This window comes from Hemiscyllium ocellatum, chromosome 3 (genome assembly GCF_020745735.1).
Source record: "Hemiscyllium ocellatum isolate sHemOce1 chromosome 3, sHemOce1.pat.X.cur, whole genome shotgun sequence".
In the NCBI taxonomy this organism is placed as follows: Eukaryota; Metazoa; Chordata; class Chondrichthyes; order Orectolobiformes; family Hemiscylliidae; genus Hemiscyllium; species Hemiscyllium ocellatum.
Genome location: NC_083403.1, coordinates 17,322,747 through 17,347,294, shown reverse-complemented (window position 1 = coordinate 17,347,294; position 24,548 = coordinate 17,322,747). Strand labels below are relative to the sequence as shown.

Below are 24,548 nucleotides of genomic sequence, written 5' to 3'. Positions count from 1 at the left end.
AGCATTTAGCATCTGTTGGTTTACCTTTGGCCAGTCAATCTGTTCCTCCAGTCAATGTGTTGGTCCTCCTTTGCTGAATTCTACCCACCTCCTAATCATTAGGGCATGTTGTTCTTTTTAGCAACATTATCAACTTCTCTCTTTAACACAATATTCTCATTAACTTCACTCATTAGCCACAGATGGACCAATTTTCTCTTGAGCTTTATTTTCCAAAGGAAGGTACATTCACTGCAAATTGGCAATTGTTTTGTCATTTCTTATCCAAAGTCTTCTCATTTAATCTTGTGTCCCAATTTATCTCTCATACCTAAAACAAACAAAGAACAATGAAACAAGATGGAAAAGAACTGGAGAAACTCAGCAGTTATATCAGTGACCCTCTGAGCTATAGAGCTTGTCTTGTTCCGATTTCGGATTTAATTAGGTCACTTTTGAGCTCAATGTAATAGTGAATATATAAAAAATGATATGATCACTGTTTCCCAGATACTCCATGACTGCAAAACCATAGTATCATATGATTGATGAATCCTTCCTCACTCAGTAATGCCAGATTAAAACAGAACTCTGTGGAGATTGTGTGAAATGGGCAAAATTGACTTGGCAGTGTCATAGTGTCTTTGAGTTATAGAACATGGAAACAGACCCTTCGGTCCAACTCGTCCATGCTGACCATGTATCCAAAATTAATCTAGTTCCATCTGCCAGCATTTGGCCCATGTCCCTCTAAACCCTTCCTATTCATGTACCCATCCAGGTGCCTTTTAAATGCTGAAATTGTACCAGCCTCCACCACTTCCTCCGGCAGCTCATTCCATACACACACACCACCCTCTGTGTGAAAAGGTTGCCCCATTGGTCCCTTTTAAATCTTGCCCCTCTCACCTTAAAGCCTTTAGCTTTATTCTTCCCTACCCTGGGGAAAAGCCCTAGGCAAATCACCAGTGATTATACATCTGTCTGATTCCCCTTTTTCCAATTACTTAGTCAGAAAGGAAAATTGAACCATCAGTAAATAGTTCAATATTTTATACCAGTGCTGCACATTTAAAATTACTTTCTGAACTTAATTGGAAATGCAAAAAAACATAGTTTGCTGGAAAATACATTCAATAACATTTTTCTTGATTTTGGGAAAGAGAGAAAATACCTTTAGCACTTTTGATCTGAGATTTCTGAAAGTGCTCCCAATGTTTGGTGTGTGTTATGGAGATTGGTGTCCCAGATCATTTACACACAGACACTCTCTCCCTCTCCTTGTGTGTGTGTGTAGCGATGCTGCAAGTTGCTGCGGCATGTTCTGCCTTTGTTTAACCGCCCACTTTCCGGCTCTGCCAGGATGGGGGCTCAGGGTGGGATGTGTTCCTTCAATCGCCTTGTGACTAGAGAGAGAGAGAGACTGAGCGAGCGGAAGGAGAGGGAGGGAGGCGCAGGGACTCACACTGGGAGCTGTCACTTCGAGAAAGCCAGAGAGAGAGAGGATTATCAGTAATCCTTTCCCGGGAAGATCACGCTGCATCAACTCGGAAACAGGTAAGAGACCCCTTTGGTAGAAGTTGGTTACTTCGGTGAGATTGAAATTCGATTTTTAAAAACAAATCTTAACTCGTGGTATTACAAATGAATGAAAGTTGACGATTTGGCAGAAGGGGTTTTAAGAGTTAGGTCTCCCTAACAATGTGTCAGGGTGTGAGTGGGGGCGATTTCCATGCTGTTTGGGTGAGGTTTTGGGGTGTTTTTGTTTTATTTCTGGTGCGTGTCTGAGAATCAGGATTTATCTGTGTGTGTGTGAGAGAGAGAGGAGTCTCCCTCTCTCACACCAGGCAGCTCTATCTCGCACTTTTCCACACTTGGGGAGTGAGAGAGTGAGTCTAAAGCCGCCGAGGATCCCACAGGGGCCCGGAACTTCCCTGATCCCCATCCCGGGTGTACTAGCTTACCTGGCTGCCTGTTCTCGGTGAAACGGCTCCACACTGACAGGAAGGTGTTGGCCTGGACGGTGAGATTCCCCACCCCAGTCTGGGACTAGTGCCTGTTTGTGTTCCTGCTGACTCTGGCTCTCTGTTAAAGGAACATCTTGTTGTCTGGGACCCTGAATAAGTAAGCCCGCAGCTTACCCCCAAAACCCCCATCAAAATGGACCCAGGGTTCCCACTGCATTGTTTAACCAAAGGCAAAATAAAATTGATATGTAACTGTCCCCTTTTGTATTAAAGCCGTTTTAATGTGACATTGTCAACATGATTTGGAAGCAGTTCTGCTGTTCAGTGGACTTGATTTCTCCTGATTTATACATGGAGTCATAGACCTGTAGAGCTCAGAAACAGACCCGCCAATGACCAAATGCTGACCAAATATCCGAAATTAATCTAGCCCCATTTCCCTCAAAACCCTACACAGGAGCAAAATTACTGCGGTGCTGGAATCTGTACTGAAAACAACAAATGCTGGAGATCACAGTGGGTCAGACAGCGTCCATGGAGAGTGAGAGAGAGAGAGCAAGCTAACGTTTCAAGTTTAAAGTTAAAAATCACACAACACCAGGTTATAGTCCAACAGGTTTATTTGGAAGCACACTAGCTTTCAAGACTGGATGTGTCTTTGTTAGAGCTGCAGCTTGTTTCAGCATCCACCAGTTCTCTGGCAGTTCCATGCCCTTCGAAATGCTAACTCACTGGCTCTGTTACTCTGCTGAAACTAATTACTCAAACTGTTGTGAGAGTTCCTCACAAGAGCTGAGATTTTAACTCCTGAGTGGTACATTTCCACCCCCATTCTCCACATTTCCAACCATCGATACATTGGTAGAAACGTGTTTTCTTCAAAATATTATTTCCATTCAGTTTTGCCCCTGCTAAAATGATCGTGGTGCTTTTAAGGCATTCCAAGTTTTGTTTCCATGATTTGTTGGTGGGAGTTGGTGTTACTGATGAGTCCAGCATTTGTTGCTCACTCCTAATAACCTTTCACCTGAACAGCTTGGGAGGCCACATGTTTTATTTCCAAAAATAAACTTTACTCTTAAAAAAGTGTATAGTCAGTTCTGCTATAAAGTATCTTTTGTCAACGTGAATTGGCTGTAATGTGATTGATGAACAGGGAACGCTGTTTCTAAAATGCGAGCTTGTAAAACGTGTGTTGGGTGTACTGTGATGAGATCACCAACACTCTAAGTGTTAGTTGTATTTTTGTATAGCGGAGGATCACACAGGAATGCGATTGTCACATTATAGAAGAAATGACTGTATGTACATGCATAGTTCTATACAGTAACATACGACGAAGAAAAACTAACATTGGAGTTTGACCCTATCCAACAAACAAACCAAAGGCATCGCTTACTTGTGCCAGATCATATTTACATATACTCTATTTGAGGTACTAGGACAGTCCAATAACTGAACGGACCCCCATTTAACTCCAATGAAAAGACCTCAGATACAGGTCTTCCTCACTGCACCTTGGGAGGCCACACCTTATAATTAAGGCTGCTCCCTATTAACCTGAGAGAGCAATCCCAACTAGCTTTAAATCAATCAACCTGCTCAGAGATGGTGATGAGACACTTCTGGAGCAGGAGGGACTTGAACCCAGGACTTGAGCACCACGCCAGCTCTCATTTGAAGAGTCAAGGTTATTGCCGTAGATTTGCAGGCTGTTGTTGAGTGAGTAAGTCATGATGATAAAGCTGATTTCATGACTGAGGTCAGGAAGAGCTGCATTTGGTCACCTACAAATGTAAATGGAAGTGTGTTACAGGACGTAAAGATATTGAAGATCCTTATTTCATTGTAAGGTGGAAACAGCCTGAGATAAAGGGAATGTGCAGACACCCACAGCCCAAGGCAGCCCAGACTAGTACGTTGTTGTGCAGTTCACACTGTTGGGTTATCGTACAAGGTGGAGCAAGGTTGCAGTGGTGGGAGCAAACCTCCACAGCCAGAAACCTGACATTAAAAGAGACTAAGAGACATAGCTGAAAAGAGAAAACTCCAGAGGCAGGAATAGGACTTCTGAAAGTTTCAGAAGTGTTGCTGGGTAAAATGCTGGAAGAGTCCAGTGGCAAGACAAGACCTCAGGAGACATTGAGGGGAAAGAGGAAATCTAGAAAAGGAGAAGACTTTGACTTGAGTGGATTTGATGTGTTGTTGTCACATGTACCTGGGTACAGTGAAAAGTTTAGCTTTGCGAGCAGTGCAGGCAGATTGTAGCAAACAAGGACATACAGGTCACAAATTGCTTAGACATAGTGAGGCTTACAAGGTTACACTGCACAGGAGGTGCACAAGTCAATGTCAACATTTGATTTGAAGTTTGAGAGGTCTGTTCAGCAGCTTAGTAACAGCAGGGAAGAGGCTGTTCTTGAACCTGTTGGTGCGTGTGTTCAAGCTTCTGTATCTTCTGCTCGACAGAATAGGTTCGAAGAGGGTATTACCAGGGATGGGAGGGGCCTTTGATGGTGTGGGTGGCCTTTCCACAACAATGGGAGGTGTAAATGGAGTCACTGGAAGGGAGGTTGGCTTCCGGGATGGTTTGGGCTGTGCTCACAACTTTCTGTAGTTTCTTATGGTTCTGGGCAGAACAGTTGCCGTATCAGGCCGTTATGCACGTGGATAGAATGCTTTCTCTGGTGCACTTGTAAAGGGTGGTGAGGGTCCTTGTAGACATGCTGAATTTCCTAAGGCCTCAGAAAACTGTGACTGCAGTAATGGGTAGGAGAAAACAAAAACTGGAAAGTTTCAAAGCCGAGTCACAAGCCAACAATCCTCTGGGAAGTAAAAACAGACAGTTGGAATGCTTCAACAGTAACAAGGAAAAAGCCAGGTCCTCACCAGGTCATCAGGGATAGCAGCTCCTGTAAAGACTTTATCATTACCTCAACTATTTGATAATGTGGTAAGCCCACAATGAGGCCAGAGTGGGAGCTCTGAAAGTGGCAATTTCAGTGCTCCAGAATGGCTTCAGGTTGTGTGCAGCACCAAGTCAGAATGTTTTGATATGCTGTGGGTCCATTAGCTGCCAGTGTTCTGGTAAGGTAATGTGGAAAAGAAACCACTACAGAGCCGTGCATTGATTAAAGCATTCAACACATTGCATTTGCCCCTCCAAAAACAATTTTGTGATAGATTGGGTGCGATTTGTGCAGCAATTTCAGCATTTGAGAGAGTTAATGGTATCCTTTAAAATGGATTTATATCATCTAGCCAGATATTATAAGGAGAGGGCTTTGATGGGGAGTTATTTAGAGACTGATGGGCGGCACGGTGGCACAGTGGTTAGCACTGCTGCCTCACAGCGCCTGAGACCCAAGTTCAATTCCCGACTCAGGCGACAGACTGTGTGGAGTTTGCACGTTCTCCCCGTGTCTGCGTAGGTTTCCTCTGGGTGCTCCGGTTTCCTCCCACAGTCCAAAGATGTGCGGGTCAGGTGAATTGGCCATGCTAAATTGCCCATAGTGTTAGGTAATGGGGTAAATGTAGGGGTATGGGTGGGTTGCACTTCGGCGGGTCGGTGTGGACTTGTTGGGCCGAAGGGCCTGTTTCCACACTGTAAGTCTAATCTAATCAGTAGTTGATATCAGGGATGTGAAGTTATCAAACTTGCTCCAATCCAAAAATAACCAGAAAACAGGGTGTATAGTCAGTCAGCACTGTGAGGAAACTTGGGGAATTTCCTGATATGGTCAGATGGGTAAGTCCATAGATGGCATCATTACCCTCCTAAAAGCCCACTGAAAGAGCAGGAGAAAACATCCTCAGTTATCTTCAGTTATACAAGACATGGCTTGAATCAGAATGTCCACCAGGAGGAGCTAAGTGCTCTAGCTGTGGCCGATTGGAGAACCTCAGAGAATGTTGTAAACTGACATGACCTCACAAGCGTCCAAAAGGTCCTGTGAAAGGAAAACCAACAGACAAATGAAAATCATAAAATAAGGAAAAAAGTTAAGACTTTAAAGAAAGAGGCAAAGCATGAAGACAGGATTCTTCGGTGAAGTCAAAGAGAGTCAAAGCAGTATCTGGGCCATCAACTGGAGGTACCAAAGCTTGAAACAGAATTTCAATGTGACCCAGGAAGAGTTGCGTCAGTGCCGACAGCCAGCTTGTCATAGTTGGAGTCTGAGAGAATTAGAACAGCTCACACCAAAATGGAAGCTTCAGGAGGCATTAATCTTCAACTACATGGGCAAATTACCACAAAGCTGACTCAAAGGATCAAACACCATATGTTTGATGGATTCAGAATATCTCATTATTGAGCAGAAAAGCATGCATTCATCTTTACAAAGAGTGGATACGGCTCTTCAAAACAAATACGGAAGAGAATTTTGACAAAAATTTGCAAAGCTGTTCAAAGGTGTCGGTAAACTGAAGCGAGTTGAGGTAAACTGAGGCAAGCAACAGTTTGCTAAGGTCAGGGAACCATGGTTTACTAAAGAAATTGTATCTCTTGTTAAGCAGAAGAAGGAGGCTTATGTGACATTGAGGCAAAATGGTTCAGATGAGGCGATGGAGAGTTACAGAGTAGCTGGAAAGGATTTAAAGAGAAGGTTAACAAGAGCAAGGAGGGACATGAACAGTCATTAGCAGGTAGAATAAAGGAGAACCCTAAAGCTTTCTAGAGATATGTGAGGAATAAAAGGACGACTAGGGTAGGAATAGGGCCTCTCAAAGACAGAAGAGGGAAGTATGTATGGATCCTGTGGAGATCCAAGTGGTGCTAAACGAACATTTCTCATCACTCAGGAAAAGGAGACTATTGTAGAGAAGACTGAGATATGGGCTATTAGACTTGAAAGGATTGGGATTAGTAAGGAGGAGGTGTTATCAATTCTAGAAGGTGTGAAAGTAAATAAGTCCCCTGGGCCAGATGGGATTTTTCTGAGAATTCTCTGGGAAGCTAGCAAGGAGATGGCCGAGTCTTTGACGTTGATCTTTGAGTTGCCATTGTCTAAAAGTTTAGTACCAGAGGATTGGAAGATTGTAAATGTTGTGCCCTTATTCAAGAAGGGCAGTAGAGATGACCAGGTAATTATAGACCAGTGAACCTTAGGTCTGCTGCAGGAAAAGTTTTTGGAAAGGATAATAAGAAATAGGATTTATAATCATCTAGCAAGCAACAATTTGATTGGAAATAGTCAACATGGATTCGTCAAGGGCAGGTCGTGTCTCACAAACCTCATTTTGAGAAGGTGACCAAGCATGTGGCAGTTGACATGGTATACATGGACTTCAGGAAAGCCTTTGATAAGGTTCCTCATGGAAGGCTACTGGAGAAAACGTGGAGGCATGGAATTGTGGGTGATTTAGCAGTTTGAATTAGAAACTGGCTTTCTGTAAGAAGTGTTTGATGGAAATTACTCAGCCCGGAGTCCGGTTACTAGTAGTGTGCCACAAGGATCTGTTTGGGACCATTGCTGTTTGTCATTTCTATAAACGACTTGGACGTAGGCATAAGTTAAAAATCACACAATACCAGGTTAGAGTCCAGCAGGTTTAATTGGAAGCACAAGCTTTCAGAACACCAGGACTGGTAAGGGCGTGGAATGCCCTGTCTGCTAATGTAGTTAACTCAGCCACATTAGAGGCACTTAAACAATCCTCGGATAGACACATGGATGATGATGGGATAGGGTAGAGTGATAAGACCTTGGTAAGGCCACATTTGGAATACTGTGTGCAGTTCTGGTCGCCTCATTTTAGGAAAAATATGGAAGCTTTGGAGAGGGTGCAGAGGAGATTTACCAGGATGTTGCCTGGAATGGAGAATAGGTCATATGAGGATAGTGTGAGAGTGCTAGGCCTTTTCTCATTGGAACCGTGAAGGATGAGGGGTGACTTGATAGAGGTTTATAAGATGATCAGAGGAATAGATAGAGTAGACAGTCAGAGACTTTTTTCCCCGGGTACAACAGAGTGTTACAAGGGGACATAAATTTAAGGTGAAGGGTGGAAGGTATAGGGGGGATGTCAGGGGTAGGTTCTTTACCCAGAGAGTGGTGGGGGCATGGAATGCGCTGCCTGTGGGAGTGGCAGAGGCAGAGGCAGAATCATTGGTGACCTTTAAGCGGCAATTGGATAGCTACATGGATAGGTGCTTAAGCTAGGACAAATGTTCGGCACAACATCGTGGGCCGAAGGGCCTGTTCTGTGCTGTATTGTTCTATGTTCTATGAGAGTATCACATTTCTCTGCAAGAAGGTGCTAAACCCATATGTTATTGGACTCTGAGGAAAATTCCTCATCCTTAGATGGGAAAAGTAAATTCTCAGTTAGGCAGCGTGATTGAAGTTGGAGTTAGGTTGCCTGTGACAGAACTGATAAAAATGATGCTAAAGGCTAGTAAATGTTCCCCAGAAACCTGGAGACCTGACTGGGTGCAGATCTCAATTGAACAAAGTAGTTTGAAGCCTATGGTATCTGTTGAAGGCAGATCGGCAAAATTGGCAACAGGCAAGTTTTCACAAAACTGGATGTGAACAGTGGGTTTTAACAGATACTCTTGGACCAACGGTCAAAAGTGCTGACTATTGATAACACCTTCAAGATTTCCAAAGGGCCATGTTTCGAGTGGAAGGGAAACAGGGAAATATTTAGCAGATGGATGGTTACCACAGAACATGGTAAAATGAAAATGGAACAAGACAAAATGATCAAGGACGTGTCATGCGCATTATAAAATAACGGTATTGCCAATGCTGGGAAATGCAAATTCCCTAGAACCATGGTTGCTTTTCTGGGGCAATTCAGGGTGGCTCTGGCCTGGTGGTATTATCGCTGGACTGTTAATCCAGTGACTCGCTGGACTGTTAATCCAGTGATTTACTGGACTGGTCGGGTTCAATTCCCGACTCAAGCGACTGACTGTGTGGAGTTTGCACATTCTCCCCGTATCTGCGTGGGTTTCCTCCAGGTGCTCCGGTTTCCTTCCACAATCCAAAGATGTGCGGGTCAGGTGAATTGGCCATGCTAAATTGCCCGTAGTGTTAGGTAAGGGGTAAATGTAGAGGTATGGATGGGTTGCGCTTCGGCGGGTCGGTGTGGACTTGTTGGGCCGAAGGGCCTGTTTCCACACTGTAAGTAATCTAATCTAATCTAATCTATTCTAGAGACTCACTGGACTGTTAATCCAGAGACTTGTGGACTGTTAATCCAGAGACTCACTTGACAGTTAATCCAGAGACTCACTGGACTGTTAATCCAGAGACTCACTTGACAGTTAATCCAGAAACTCGCTGGACTGTTAATCCAGAGACTCGCTGGACTGTTAATCCAGAGACTCACTGGATTGTTAATCTAGAGACTCACTGGACTGTTCATCTAGAGACTCACTGGATTGTTAATCCAGAGACTCACTGGACTGTTAATCCAGAGACTCACTGGACTGTTCATCTAGAGACTCACTGGATTGTTAATCCAGAGACTCACTGGACTGTTCATCTAGAGACTCACTGGATTTTTAATCCAGAGACTCGCTCGACTGTTAATCCAGAGACTCACTGGACTGTTAATCCAGAGACTCACTGGACTGTTCATCTAGAGACTCACTGGATTGTTAATCCAGAGATTCACTGGACTGTTAATCCAGAGACTCACTGGACTGTTCATCTAGAGACTCACTGGATTTTTAATCCAGAGACTCGCTCGACTGTTAATCCAGAGACTCACTGGACTGTTAATCCAGAGACTCACTGGACTGTTAATCTTGTGACTCACTGGACTGTTAATCCAGAGTCTCACTGGACTGTTAATCCAGAGTCTCACTGGACTGTTAATCCAGAGACTCATTGGATTTTTAATCTAGAGACTAGCTGGACTGTTAATCTAGAGACTCACTGGACTGTTAATCTAGAAACACTGGACTGTTAATCCAGAGACTCACTGGACTGTTAATCCAGTGACTTGCTGGACTGTTAATCCAGAGACTCGCTGGACTGTTAATCCAGAGACTCGCTGGACTGTTAATCCAGAGACTCGCTGGACTGTTAGTCCAGAGACTCACTGGACTGTTAATCTAGAGACTCACTGGATTGTTAATCTAGAGACTCACTGGACTGTTAATCCCGAGATGTAGTGTAATGTTCTGAGGACTTAGGTTGAAATCCTGCCACGGCTGGTGATGGAATTTGAATTCAATAAAAACCTGGAATTACGAGCTAAATGAGGACCACGAATCCAGTGCCAATTGTCGGAAAAACGCATCAGGTTTGCTGATGTCATTATGGAAGGAAACCGCCGACAGGTAACTCCAGACCCAAGCAGTTTGGTTGACTGTCCTCTGGGCATTTCAGCTTGGCCAATGATGGCCTCACCCCTTGAATGAATCCTCATGGTGGATCCAAGGAAGACAAGAGTGATTGTTTGGCTCGATAGTGCGTAAGTTTTTCCCCAAGTTAGCCAGTCTTATTTAATCCATGGAAAGCTCTTGAATAAAAGCCAACAATACCTTTGGAGTTAGAAAAGGATTGTAGCTTCCAAAATGATGAAAGAGAAGCTACTTTCTATTGATGCTTTCATGTGATAGATTCCAGGCTTGTTCAACACTGCAGCCACAGATGCACAATCCATGGGATGAAAAGCATTCCCTATTCAACTCAAACTCAAGCCTGTTTATTTTATGTCAACAGCTTTGGCAGCGACTGAACAGACTACAAGGTATCAGAACAGAATTAGACCATCAAATCTGCTCCACCATTTGACCATGGCTGATATGTTTCTAAACTGCATTGTCCTGCCCAGTCCCCACAACCCCTGATCCCCTTCCCAATCAAGAACCTATTATCTCTGTCTTCAATACACTTAATGTCTTGACCCCCACAGCCCTCTGCAGCAATGAGTTCCACAGATACCCCACCTTCTGGCTGAGGAAATTCCTCCTTGTCTCAGTTCGAAAGGGTCATCCCTTCACTCTGAGACTCTGCCCTTGGGTCCTAGTCTCCGTTACCAGTGGTAACATCTTCTCCACCTCCGCTGTATGCAGGCCTCTGAGTATTCTGTAACATTCAATCAGATCCCCCCCCTTATCCTTCCAAACATCACTGTGTAAATACCAAAGTCCTCAACCACTCCCCATACCGCAAGCCCCATATGCACAGGACCATTCTTGTGAACCTCCCAATGCCAGCACACCCTTCCTTCGGTACGGGGCCCAAAACTGCTCACAACATTCCCAAATCACCTATTCCCTGGATTTTATCACAAGCTGTTCCAAACAAATCTTGCAGACATTTCATGAATTCCGTTTCTTGAGATCCACCCAGCCTGACCTTTCCAGTCCAGCCGCAGGATTATCGGAGTTGTGCCTTTCTTACATACCTTTTCTATCTCCTGATTTAATTCCTTCCCCACACCCTGACTGCTGCTAGGAGGCCTGTACACAACTCCCATTAGACTCTTCATCCCTTTGCCCTTCCTCACTCTACCCACACAGATTCCAGCTCTACATCACTTCTTGCTGTTGGTTTAAGTTCATTTCTTACTCACAAGGCAACCCCATCCCCCCTGCCCACCTGCCTGTCCTTTCGACAGGACATGTCTCTTTGGATATTTAGTTCCTAGACCTGATCCTCTTGCAGCTAACAGAGGCATATAATCATTACAGAAGGAAGCATTAGTAGCAGCTCCATTGGACAGTAAAGAATTCGCAAACTACCTCTCAGGGTCGAAATAGTTGTGATGGAGCAAAGGTTTTGGTAATATTGTTGGGACTGAAAGAAATATCAAAGATGACTGCACATCCAAAGATTCAGGCTTCGGCTGATGTGTTATGACTGTTCCAAGCAAGATAAAAAGGAATGGCAGATACACTCGGGAGAGCAGCAGCAGATCAAGGACAGGAAGAATATCTTTTATTTATGAAGAACATAGAACTAACTTACTGGAAATTCAGAGCAAGCTCAGACAAATTTATGCAGTTCAACGATCTGATAGGGACTGTACAAGGCCAGACCACTCTCAGCACCAGGGACCCGGGTTTGATTCCAGCCTCGGGTGACTGTGTAGAGTTTGCACGTTCTCCCTGTGTCTGGGTGCTCCAGTTCTTCCCAAAGATGTGCAGGTTAGGTGGATTGGCTATGGTAAATTGCTGATAGTATCCAGGGATGTGTAAGTAAGGTGGATGAGCCATGGGAAATGCAGGGTTACAGGGATGGAATAAAGGGGTGACTCTCGGTGGGATGCTATTTGGAGGGCGGGTGTGGACCCATTGGACCGAAGGGCCTGATCCCACACATAGAGATTCTATGATGATGACATAATCCAGCAAAATTACCATGTGCAGAAACAACATTTGACAATTGTGGAAGAGTGCCCAAAAACTCTTCTTGTTTATTCAAATGAATAGAATGGTTGTACCAAGGTCTTGCAAGGAGAAATCCAACTCAACCTCCTTGGATGACATCTAGGAATCATAAAGCACATCAATTAGCTTTCCGAAAGACATACAGGATACATTTTGTCAAGTCGAATGTGTGCCATGCACATTCAAATGCCTGCAAGCCAATGATTTTATCAAGATTTACAGACAGGCCATGGGAAAGGCTACCGATGGATTTATTTGATATTAGACTGAAGGGTATATTTAGTCTTAGTTTTTTTCAAAACAAATCATTTATGGAATATAGTCATCATATGGCAGATTTGCTTAACCCTAAAGGATGCGAGTGAATACGTTGGGTTTACGGGATTCTTTGCAGAATATTACCTGGGTCTCTGGATTAATAGTCTATTGATAATACCACTAGGGCCATCGCCTGTCCCTAACCTGCTGATATAATCACTAGGGACATCGTCTGTCCCTAACCTGCTGATAATACCACTCGGGACATCGCCTGTCCCTAACCTGCTGATAATATCACTCGGGCCATCTCCTGTCCCTAACATGCGGATAATATCACTCGGGACATCGCCTGTCCCTAACCTGCTGATAATATCACTCGGGCCATCGCCTGTCCCTAACCTGCTGATAATATCACTAGGGCCATCTCCTGTCCCTAACCTGCTGATAATATCACTAGGGCCATCTCCTGTCCCTAACCTGCTGATAATGTCACTGGGGCCATCGCCTGTCCCTAACCTGCTGATAATATCACTCGAGCCATCTCCTGTCCCTAATCAGCTGATAATATCACTCAGGCCATCTCCTGTCCCTAATCTGCTGATAATACCACTAGGGCCATCGCCTGTCCCTAACCAGCTGATAATATCACTTGGGACATCGCCTGTCCCTAACCTGCTGATAATATCACTAGGGCCATCGCCTGTCCCTAACCTGCTGATAATATCACTTGGGACATCGCCTGTCCCTAACCTGCTGATAATATCTCTAGGGCCATCTCCTGTCCCTAATCTGCTGATAATATCACTAGCGACATCTCCTGTCCCTAACCTGCTGATAATATCATTAGGGTCACCGCCTGTCCCTAATCTGCTGATAATATCACTCGGGCCATCTCCTGTCCCTAACCTGCTGATAATACCACTCGGGCCATCTCCTGTCCCTAACCTGCTGATAATATCACTAGTGACATCTCCTGTCCCTAACCTGCTGATAATATCATTAGGGTCACCGCCTGTCCCTAACCTGCTGATAATATCACTCGGGCCATCTCCTGTCCCTAACCTGCTGATAATATCATTAGGGTCATCGCCTGTCCCTAACCTGCGGATAATATCACTCGGGCCATTGCCTGTCCCTAACCTGCTGATAATATCACTAGGGCCATCGTCTGTCCCTAACCTGCTGATAATATCACTCGGGCCATCGCCTGTCCCTAACCTGCTGATAATATCACTAGGGCCATCGTCTGTCCCTAACCTGCTGATAATATCACTAGGGCCATCGCCTGTCCCTAACCTGCTGATATAATCACTAGGGCCATCTCCTGTCCCTAACCTGCTGATAATATCACTAGGGCCATCGTCTGTCCCTAACCTGCTGATAATATCACTAGGGCCATCGCCTGTCCCTAACCTGCTGATAATATCACTAGGGCCATCGCCTGTCCCTAACCTGCTGATATAATCACTAGGGACATCGTCTGTCCCTAACCTGCTGATAATATCACTCAGGCCATCTCCTGTCCCTCACCTGCTGATAATATCACTCGGGCCATCGCCTGTCCCTAACCTGCTGATAATATCACTAGGGCCATCATCTGTCCCTAACCTGCTGATAATATCTCTCGGGCCATCGCCTGTCCCTCACCTGCTGATAATATCACTCGGGCCATCTCCTGTCCCTAACCTGCTGATAATATCACTCGGGCCATCTCCTGTCCCTCACCTGCTGATAATATCACTCAGGCCATCGCCTGTCCCTAACCTGCTGATAATATCACTCGGGCCATCGCCTGTCCCTAACCTGCTGATAATATCACTCAGGCCATCTCCTGTCCCTAACCTGCTGATAATGTCACTGGGGTCATCGCCTGTCCCTAATCTGCTGATAATATCACTCGGACCATCTCCTGTCCCTAACCTGCTGATAATATCACTCGGGCCATCTCCTGTCCCTAACCTGCTGATAATATCATTAGGGTCATCGCCTGTCCCTAACCTGCTGATAATATCACTAGGGCCATCGTCTGTCCCTAACCTGCTGATAATATCACTCGGGCCATCGCCTGTCCCTAACCTGCTGATAATATCACTAGGGCCATCGTCTGTCCCTAACCTGCTGATAATATCACTAGGGCCATCGCCTGTCCCTAACCTGCTGATATAATCACTAGGGCCATCTCCTGTCCCTAACCTGCTGATAATATCACTTGGGCCATCGCCTGTCCCTAACCTGCTGATAATATCACTAGGGCCATCGTCTGTCCCTAACCTGCTGATAATATCACTAGGGCCATCGCCTGTCCCTAACCTGCTGATAATATCACTAGGGCCATCGCCTGTCCCTAACCTGCTGATAATATCACTAGGGCCATCGCCTGTCCCTAACCTGCTGATATAATCACTAGGGACATCGTCTGTCCCTAACCTGCTGATAATATCACTCAGGCCATCTCCTGTCCCTAACATGCTGATAATGTCACTGGGGTCATCGCCTGTCCCTAATCTGTTGATAATATCACTCGGACCATCTCCTGTCCCTAACCTGCTGATAATATCACTCGGGACATCGCCTGTCCCTAACCTGCTGATAATATCACTAGGGCCATCTCCTGTACCTAACCTGCTGATAATATCACTCGGGCCATCTCCTGTCCCTAACCTGCTGGTAATATCACTAGGGCCATCTCCTGTCCCTAACCTGCTGATAATATCACTAGGGCCATCGCCTGTCCCTAACCTGCTGATAATATCACTGGGGCCATCGCCTGTCCCTAACCTGCTGATAATATCACTAGGGCCATCGCCTGTCCCTAATCTGCTGATAATATCACTGGGGCCATCGCTTGTCCCTAACCTGCTGATAATATCACTAAGGCCATCTCCTGTCCCTAACCTGCTGATAATATCACTAGGGCCATCGCCTGTCCCTAACCTGCTGATAATATCACTCGGGACATCTCCTGTCCCTAACCTGCTGATTATTCAAGATGGATTGAAGCGGCCAGACTTCTACAACCACAGCGCAGGTTGTGATTTCACTAATAAAACATTATCAGGCAATGAACACTAACGCAGGTGGGAGCGAATCCTCTGGTGGAGGCCGGCATTGGCCAGTTGATGAATTTTCTCATTGGCAGAAAGAACAATTAAAACGGTGGCATCGCTGACTGTTGCGTAAGAATCCAAACTGGGAATCAGCTTGGCACAGTTACAGGACAGCACATTGCCTGGGAGGAAGTTAAAAACAAAAGGGGATACTAGCTTTAGAACATTTCCTCAGGACAAATGAGCCCCTCAAGACCATGAGAAGGTAAAACATCTGGAGAAACCCACTGCAGAGAGCAGGAGAGTTGGCCAGGTTCGAAAACAGGATCAAAATGCTCTCAACCTCTCAGTCGTGGGGTTAAGGGATAGGATTGGATGTCAGAAACCGCAATCATCAGACAAGTACATCAACTGAGACATTACGTTAATGGCACGCCTGAAGGGACAGTCTGGGAGAAACAGGAAGACGCTGAGCTGAGATGGAGTCAAGAGGTCCAGCTGAGTCTGAATATCAGGATGCAGTCAGTCCCACCCACACTGTCACTACAACTATTCATAGAACATAGAAAAATAGAACATAGAAAAATACAGTGCAGTACAGGCCCTTCGGCCCTCGATGTTGTACCTAACCTACACTAGCCCAATAACCTCCATATGCCTATCCAATGCCCGCTTAAATGAGACCATAAAGAGGGAGAGTCCACCACTGCTACTGGCAGGGCATTCCATGAACTCACAACCCGCTGAGTAAAGAATCTACCCCTAACATCTGTCCTATACCTACCACCCCTTAATTTAAAGCTGTGTCCCCTAGTAACAGCTGACTCCATTAGCAGAAAAAGGTTCTCACTGTCAACCCTATCTAAACCCCTAATCATCTTGTACACCTCTATCAAATCTCCCCTAAACCTTCTTTTCTCCAATGAGAACAGCCCCAAGTGCCTCAGTCTTTCCTCATACGATCTTCCTACCATGCCAGGCAACATCCTGGTAAACCTCCTTTGCACTCGTTCCAATGCCTCCACGTCCTTCCTACAGTATGGCGACCAAAACTGCACACAATACTCCAGATGAGGCCGCACCAGAGTCTTATACAACTGTAACATGACCTCAGGACTCCGGAACTCAATTCCTCTACCAATAAAGCCCAGTACACCATATGCCTTCTTCACAGCACTATTTATCTGGGTGGCAACTTTCAGAGATCTGTGTAGATGGACACCAAGATCCCTCTGCTCATCCACACTACCAAGTAGCCTACCATTAGCCCAGTAATCCATCTTCTTGTTACTCCTACCAAAGTGAATGACTTCACACTTAGCTACATTGAACTCCATTTGCCACCTTTCTGCCCAGCTCTGCAACTTATCTATATCCCGCTGTAACCTGCCACATCCTTCTTCGCTGTCCACAACTCCATCGACTTTCGTGTCATCTGCAAACTTGCTCACCCAGCTTTCAAGCCCCTCCTCTAGGTCATTTATAAAAATGACAAACAGCAATGGTCCCAAAACAGATCCTTGCGGAACACCGCTAGTAACTGCACTCCAAGATGAACCTTTACCATCAACTACTACCCTCTGTCTTCTTCCAGCCAGCCAATTCCTAATCCAAACCTCCAACTCCCCCTCAATGCCATACCTCCGTATTTTTTGCAGGAGCCTACCATGGGGAACCTTATCGAACGCCTTACTAAAATCCATATACACCACATCTACTGCTTTACCCTCGTCCACTTCCTTGGTCACCTCCTCAAAGAACTCAATAAGGTTTGTGAGGCACGACCTGCCCTTCACAAAACCATGCTGACTATCCTTGATCACGTTATTCCTATCCAGATGTTCATAAATCCTATCCCTTACAATTCTCTCTAAGACTTTGCCCACAACAGAAGTGAGACTCACTGGCCTATAGTTACTCGGGCTATCCCTACTCCCCTTCTTGAATAAGGGGACCACATTCGCTTTCCTCCAGTCTTCTGGCACTATTCCCGTAGACAATGACGACATAAAAATCAAGGCCAATGGCTCCGCTATTTCCTCCCTAGCTTCCCAGAGGATCTTAGGATAAATGCCATCAGGCCCAGGGGACTTATTTATTTTCATCCTTTCCAGTATTCCCCAGACCTCTTCCCTACACACCTCAAGGCCATCCATTCTAATCACTTGTCACTCAATATTCACATCAGCAACAGTGTCCTGTTCCTGAGTGATACTGATGAAAAGTATTGATTTAATGTCTCTCCAATCTCCTCCGCCTCCACGCACAACTTCCCATTACTATCCTTGACTGGACCGATACCTACTCTAGTCATCCTTTTATTCCTGACATACCTATAGAAAGCCTTTGGGTTTTCCCTAATCCTACCAACTAAGGACTTTTCATGTCCCCTTCTCGCTGCTCTTAGCTCTCTCTTTAGATCCTTCCTGGCTACCTTATAACTCTCAATCGCCCCAACTAAACCTTCACACCTCATCTTTACATAGGCTGTCCTCTTCCCTTTCACAAGGGATTCCAATTCCTTATTAAACCACGGCTCCCTCACAAGACCCTTTACTCCCTGCCTGACTGGTACATACTTATCAAGGACACTCAATAGCTGTCCCTTGAACAATCTCCACATATCATTTGTGTTCTTCCCTTGAAGCCTATTTTTCCAATCCACGCATCCTAAGTCATGCCTCACCGCATCATAATTTCCCTGCCCCCAGCTATAACTCTTGCCCTGCAGTGCACACTTATCCCTCTCCATCACTAGAGTAAAAGTCACCGAGTTGTGGTCACTGTCCCCGAAGTGCTCACCTACCTCCAAGTCTAACACCTGGCCTGGTTCATTACCTAGAACCAAATCCAGTATAGCCTCACCTCTTGTTGGCCTGTCTACATATTGTGTCAGGAAACCCTCCTGCACACATTGGACAAACACCGACCCATCTAATGAACTCGAGCTATAGCTTTCCCAGTCAATATCTGGGAAGTTAAAGTCCCCCATAACAACCACCCTGCTACTTTCACTCTTCTCCTGAATCATCCTCGCAATACTTTCCTCTACTTCTCTCGGACTATTAGGAGGCCTGTAGAAAACTCCTAACAGGGTGACCTCACCTTTCCTATTTCTAACCTCAGCCCAAACTACCTCACATGGCAAGTCTTCCTCCATCGTCCTTTCCACCGCTGTAATACTATCCTTGACAAGCAATGCCACACCTCCCCCTCTTTTACCCACATCTCTGACCCTGCTAAAACATTTAAACTCTGGAACCTGCAACAGCCATTCCTGCCCCTGTTCTACCCACGTCTCTGTAATGGCCACAACATCAAAGTCCCAGGTACCAACCCACGTTGCAAGTTCACCTACCTTATTTCTTATACTTCTGGCGTTGAAGTATACACACTTCAAGCCACCTTTCTGTTTACAGGCACCCTCCTTCAAGATCGATGCCTTGTTCCTAACTTCCCTACACTCAAGGTCCTGTACCCTAAAGCTACAGTCCAGGTTCCCATGCCCCTGCAGAGTTAGTTTAAACCCTCCCAAAGAGCACTAGCAAACCTCCCCCCAAGGATACTGGTGCCCCTCAGGTTCAGGTGTAGACCATCCAGTTTATAGAGGTCCCACCTTCCCCAGAAAGAACCCCAGTTGTCCAGAAACCGGAATCCCTCCCTCCTGCACCATCCCTGTAGCCACGCATTTAACTGCTCTCTCTCCCTATTCCTCGACTCTCTATCACATGGCACAGGTAACAAACCAGAGACAACAACTCTGTTCGTTCTAGCTCTGAGCTTTCAACCTAGCTCCCTGAAAGCCTGCCTAACATCCTCACCCCTCTTCCTACCTATGTCGTTGGTGCCAACGTGGACCACGATCTGGGCCTGCTCCCCCACCCCCTTAAGGACCCGGAAAACACGATCAGAGACATCACGTACCCTTGCACCTGGGAGGCAACATACCAATCGTGAGTCTCTGTCGCCCCCACAAAACCGCCTATCTGTGCCCCTCACTATTGTGTCCCCAATAACTATCGCTCTACCTTTCTCCACCCTTCCCTTCTGAGCAACGGGGCCAGGCTCCGTGCCAGAGGCCTGAACCTCGTTGCTTACCCCTGGTAAGTCCCCCCCCCCACAAGTATCCAAAACGGTATACTTGTTCTTGAGGGGAATGACCGCAGGGGGTCCCTGCACTGGCTGCTTCCTCCCAGTCCCCCTCACTGTCACCCATCTCTCTATAACTTTCGGAGTAACTACTTCCCTAAAGCTCTGATCTATGACCACCTCTGCCTCCCAAATGATGGGTACAAGCAACTCAGGACAGAATGTGTGTGTGTGAGTGTGTGTGTGAGATATGGATGTGTGAGAGTATATGTGAGAGTGTGTGGGACGTGGGTGTGTGTGAGTGTGTGTGTGTGTGACATGCGTATGGACAAGAAATTCAAAGGGGTGTATGTGTGTGTGTGTGAGAGAGAGTGTGTGTGTGTGTGTGTGTGTATGTGTGTATACAAGTGTGTGTGTGAGACATGCGTGTGTGTGTGATGTGTGTATGTGAGTGTGTGACTGTGTGTGACATGTGTGGTGTATGACGTGTGTATGTGTGATGTGTGTGTGAGTGTGTGTGTGTGATGTGTGTGTGTGTGTGCGCGTGTGTGTGCGCGTGTGTGTGTGGGTGTGTGTTTGTAAGCCAACTGACACTATGTTGACCAAGTGAAGAAACGTGTGAGATAGATGTGGTCTAACAGGATTCATGTAAATCGTGCTGTAACCAAACACAAAACTTTGACATCAATACAAGGGAGAACAGGAGTATAAAATGAGCAAGTGAAGAGTCAGATCTTACATGAAAGTTGACATAACTGATTATGTTGAACAGATGTAAATACAGGAATGCTGCAGTATAGAGGGAGTTCAAGAGTCTTACTTACAGACAATGAGTATGCAGCCTCAGGGACAGTGTGATGTGGTACAGACACATCACAGCCTCAGGGACAGGCTCTGTGGAACGGACTCATCACAGCCTCAGGGACAGTGTATGTGGTACGTACACATCACAGTCTCAGGGACAGGGTCTGTGGTACAGACACATCACAGCCTCGGGGACAGTGTATGTGGTATAGACACATCACAGCCTCGGGGACAGTGTATGTGGTACAGACACATCACAGTCTCAGGGACGGTGTATGTGGTACAGACACATCACAGCCTCAGGGACAGTGTATGTGGTACAGACACATCACAGTCTCAGGGACAGGGTCTGTTGTACAGACACATCACAGCCTCGGGGACAGTGTATGTGGTACAGACACATCACAGCCTCAGGGAGAGAGTCTGTGGTACAGACACATCACAGCCTCAGGGAGAGAGTCTGTGGTACAGACTCATCACAGTCTCGGGGACAGTGTATGTCGTACAGACACATCACAGTCTCAGGGACAGGGTCTGTGGTACAGACACATCACAGCCTCAGGGACAGAGTCTGTGGTACAGACACATCACAGTCTCAGGGACAGTGTATGTGGTACAGACACATCACAGCCTCAGGGACAGTGTATGTCAGACACATCACAGTCTCAGGGACAGGGTCTGTGGTACAGACACATCACAGTCTCAGGGACTGGGTCTGTTGTACAGACACATCACAGTCTCAGGGACAGTGTATGTCAGACACATCACAGTCTCAGGGACTGGGTCTGTTGTACAGACACATCACAGTCTCAGGGACAGTGTATGTCAGACACATCACAGCCTCAGGGACAGGGTCTGTTGTACAGACACATCACAGCCTCAGGGACAGGGTCTGTTGTACAGACACATCACAGCCTGAGATACTCCTGATCTCGTTGTGCAGACAGCGATATTACCTTGAATCACATGGTCCGAGTGGATGGCACCCGCATAGACATAGTGAGCCTCATGGCTTTCTCAAACCAATTAATGATCGTTGTTGTGGTCACCATTACGGGATTGTTTTTATATTCCACACTAATAAACTGAGTCTCCATTCCCTCAACCTGGGAGGAGTGTGCAAGTTCATAAAGACCCTCGTTGAGTCTCAGACTGCTGGGAGACAGTCCAGGGGAACACTACCAGGTTCTTTATCCTCACGCGTGTTCGGAAGGTGAGAGGGAGGTGGGGGAAGCTGTCCAAACCCCAGAAAAGCATGCAGAACCTACTCCTGCAGGCAATGGGGGTCAATGTGATGGAGGATCTCCAGGGGGTGAACAGCCAGCAAGATCGCTGTTTACCTCAGAGGCCTCCAAGATAATCTTCCAGTCCAGGGTCCACACTCTGGAGTGCACTGAGACGCTCACATTTCAGCTTTCAGAAGGTGCACAGGGAGAGCTCCGTGCTTAGCAGCCTGAAGGAAGAAGATGGCTCAGTAACGTCACCTCAGTCTGACATTCTGAGGGTCAGCAAATTATCTCATGCCAGACTGTGCAACACGAAGCCCACAGATAGTGCAGCCTCCCAGTCATTACTGTCTCTACCATGGAGGTCTTAGACAACAGCACGTGAGGGAGGCTATACCAGCCGCTGTCTCTGGATGAGCTGGCCAAGGTCATCGAACCCTTCGAAAAGATTCAAACTTCCCAAAGTGACAGCTTACCGGCCGAGTTGTACTCGGCTCTGAGGGGCTTGATTGGCTGGGACCTGCTGCTGGTGTCTGACAGTATGTGCTTCTGGCAGGGAGCATGTACAGATCCGTGAGCAAATGTATCCTCATCCTCACCGACAAGCGGGGAGGGGGAGGGAAGGTGTTAGAAATTGGTGACCAATATCATTGCTGAATGCAGGTTAGAAATTCCTGTCTAATGTCATCGCCAAGTGAGTAAGGTCTGCTCTGGGATCAGTGATCCACTCTGATCAATCCTGTGCTGTCCCAGGAAGGACGATCTCGGACAGCCTCACGCTCCTCAGGGATACGGTCAGGACAGGGGAGTGGATTCCTGCCTCCTTAGCCTGGACCAGGGGAAGGCTCCTCGATAGGATATCACACGCCTACATGTAGGACATGCTCTCCAACATGGGCTTTGGGGAGGGAATTGGTAATTGCGTCCAACCGCTCTACACCAACACAGTTACTGCAGACTCAATTCAACGGGCGGGAATCTGAAAGCTTCCCAATCAGTCCCGGAGTCAGGCAGGGCTGCCCTTTCTCTCCTGCCTTGGTTGTGTGTTGTATAGAGCCCTTTGCTGAGTCCATCAGGAAGGATGTGAGCCTGAGAGGGATGACCATTCCAGGCAGCAGGGACCAGTACTCTGGTCTCCCCATACATGGACGATGTCAGTGTTTTCTGCTCAGATCCACTGTCAGTGCACAGACTCATGGGAATCTGTCACCAGTTCAAACTGGCCTCAGGAGCCAAGAGAAATCGAGGCAAGAGCGAGGCCATGTTCTTCAGGAACTGGGCTGTCTGATCCTTTATCCCCTTCACCGTCAGGACAGATTATCTGAAGGTGCTGGGAATACGGTTCAGAGGGCCTGGGGCATGCGCAAAAACTTAAGAGGAGCAAATCGCCAAGGTGAAGCAGAAATTGGGCTTTGGGAGCATCGCTTCCTCTCCATCGCGGTACAAACCCGGTCACTGGGTGTGAGGCTCTCTCTCTGTTATGGTACGTGGAGCAGGTCTGGCCCGTCCCCCCGAGCCTGTGCTGTTCCAGCCGCCCAAGCCAGCTTCCACCTCATCTGGAGGTCTACAATGGACCGTGTCCATAGGGGACACCATGTATGAAGCTCTGGAAAAGTTGGGGGAAGAACCTATCCAACCCCGCCCTCACCCTGACGGCCACCTTTGTGTGTGCTTGCATCAAGTGCTTGGACTCTCTGTACACAAACACCAAGTGTCACTATGCACTGAGTTTCTCCCTGTCCCTGGTATTGTGAGGGATGAGCCTGACCTCGCTGCTGAGGAACGCCCTGAGTAGTCGGACCATTCCCTATTACCTGGCCTTCGTGGAGAAATTTGCAAAGAGAAAGTCCTTTGACCACAAGTCCATCAGGAAGTGGTCAGCACGTAGTGTCCTCAGACCCTGCAGGGAAAGGAGAGGGCGGATCCTGTCGAGCGGTTCCCTGAACAGACTGTCAAAGCCATTTGGCGGAATGCCTCATCGCCAGAACTTTCCAACAAGCACCAGGACATTGCTCGGCTGATGGTGAGAAGGGCACTGCCAGTCTGGTCCTTCATGCACGCCCGGACTCTCTGTGCCACCGCACACTGCCCTTTAGTGTTGCAGACTGGCACATTCCAAGGTCCAGGACTACGTTGCTGAGGGACGTACTAAAGCTTGGGGCAGCTGCTGCCAAGACACAGTGGGGGAAAACCACTGTCTGAGGTCTTCCTGCTGATGGGGGTCCATTCAGTTATTGGACCCTCCCGGTGCTTCAAATATCTGTAAATATAATCTTGTACAAGTAAGAAATGTTTTTGGTTTGTTTGCTGGATAGAGTCAAACTCCAATGTTTGTTTCTTTGTCTATATTTTACCGTATAGAACCAAACTGCTTTAGTGTCGATGTATGTGTATAAAGATTTTTTTTTGAATAAAGTATATTTTTAAATTTTAAAAAATGAATAAAATAGGAGTTTTCTAGTCTCTCAACTACTCTGACTCAATGAGGAATGAGAATGACAGTGGAACAGTTAGCCTCAAGGTGAACAATGGCAGCAGGAGAACATGTAGATAACAGCCTGAGGGACCAGGCCCAAACTGAGGTCAGTCAGAGCAACAGCTAAAATCCAATAGAAATCCGGGGTAGACAAGCAGGAGGCTGGAAAAACACTGCAAGCCAGGCAACGTCAGGTGGTGGAGAAGTCAACGTTTTGCATGTAACCCTTCTTCAGGACTGAAAGGTTGACGTCTCCACCTCCTGATGTTGCCTGGCTTGCCGTATTCTTTCAGCCTCTTGTTTGTCTACCTTGGATTCCAGGATCTGCAGCATTTTTTTGTCTCT

The 24,548-nt window shown here is 46.6% G+C and overlaps 1 protein-coding gene across 3 annotated transcripts in view; it reads left to right on the top strand.

Annotated features, from left to right (window-relative positions):
* Positions 1 to 1,396: 1,396 nt before the first annotated feature.
* The window catches only part of LOC132836419 (probable G-protein coupled receptor 139), a 79,659-nt gene continuing 56,507 nt past the window's right edge, over positions 1,397 to 24,548 (top strand). For 2 of the 3 annotated variants that reach the window (XM_060855878.1, XM_060855877.1), the window contains exon 1: positions 1,397 to 1,536. The gene's annotated coding sequence lies outside the window, so the exon portion shown is untranslated. The remainder of the gene's footprint in view (positions 1,537 to 24,548) is intronic. The other variant, XM_060855876.1, reaches the window with a different exon arrangement.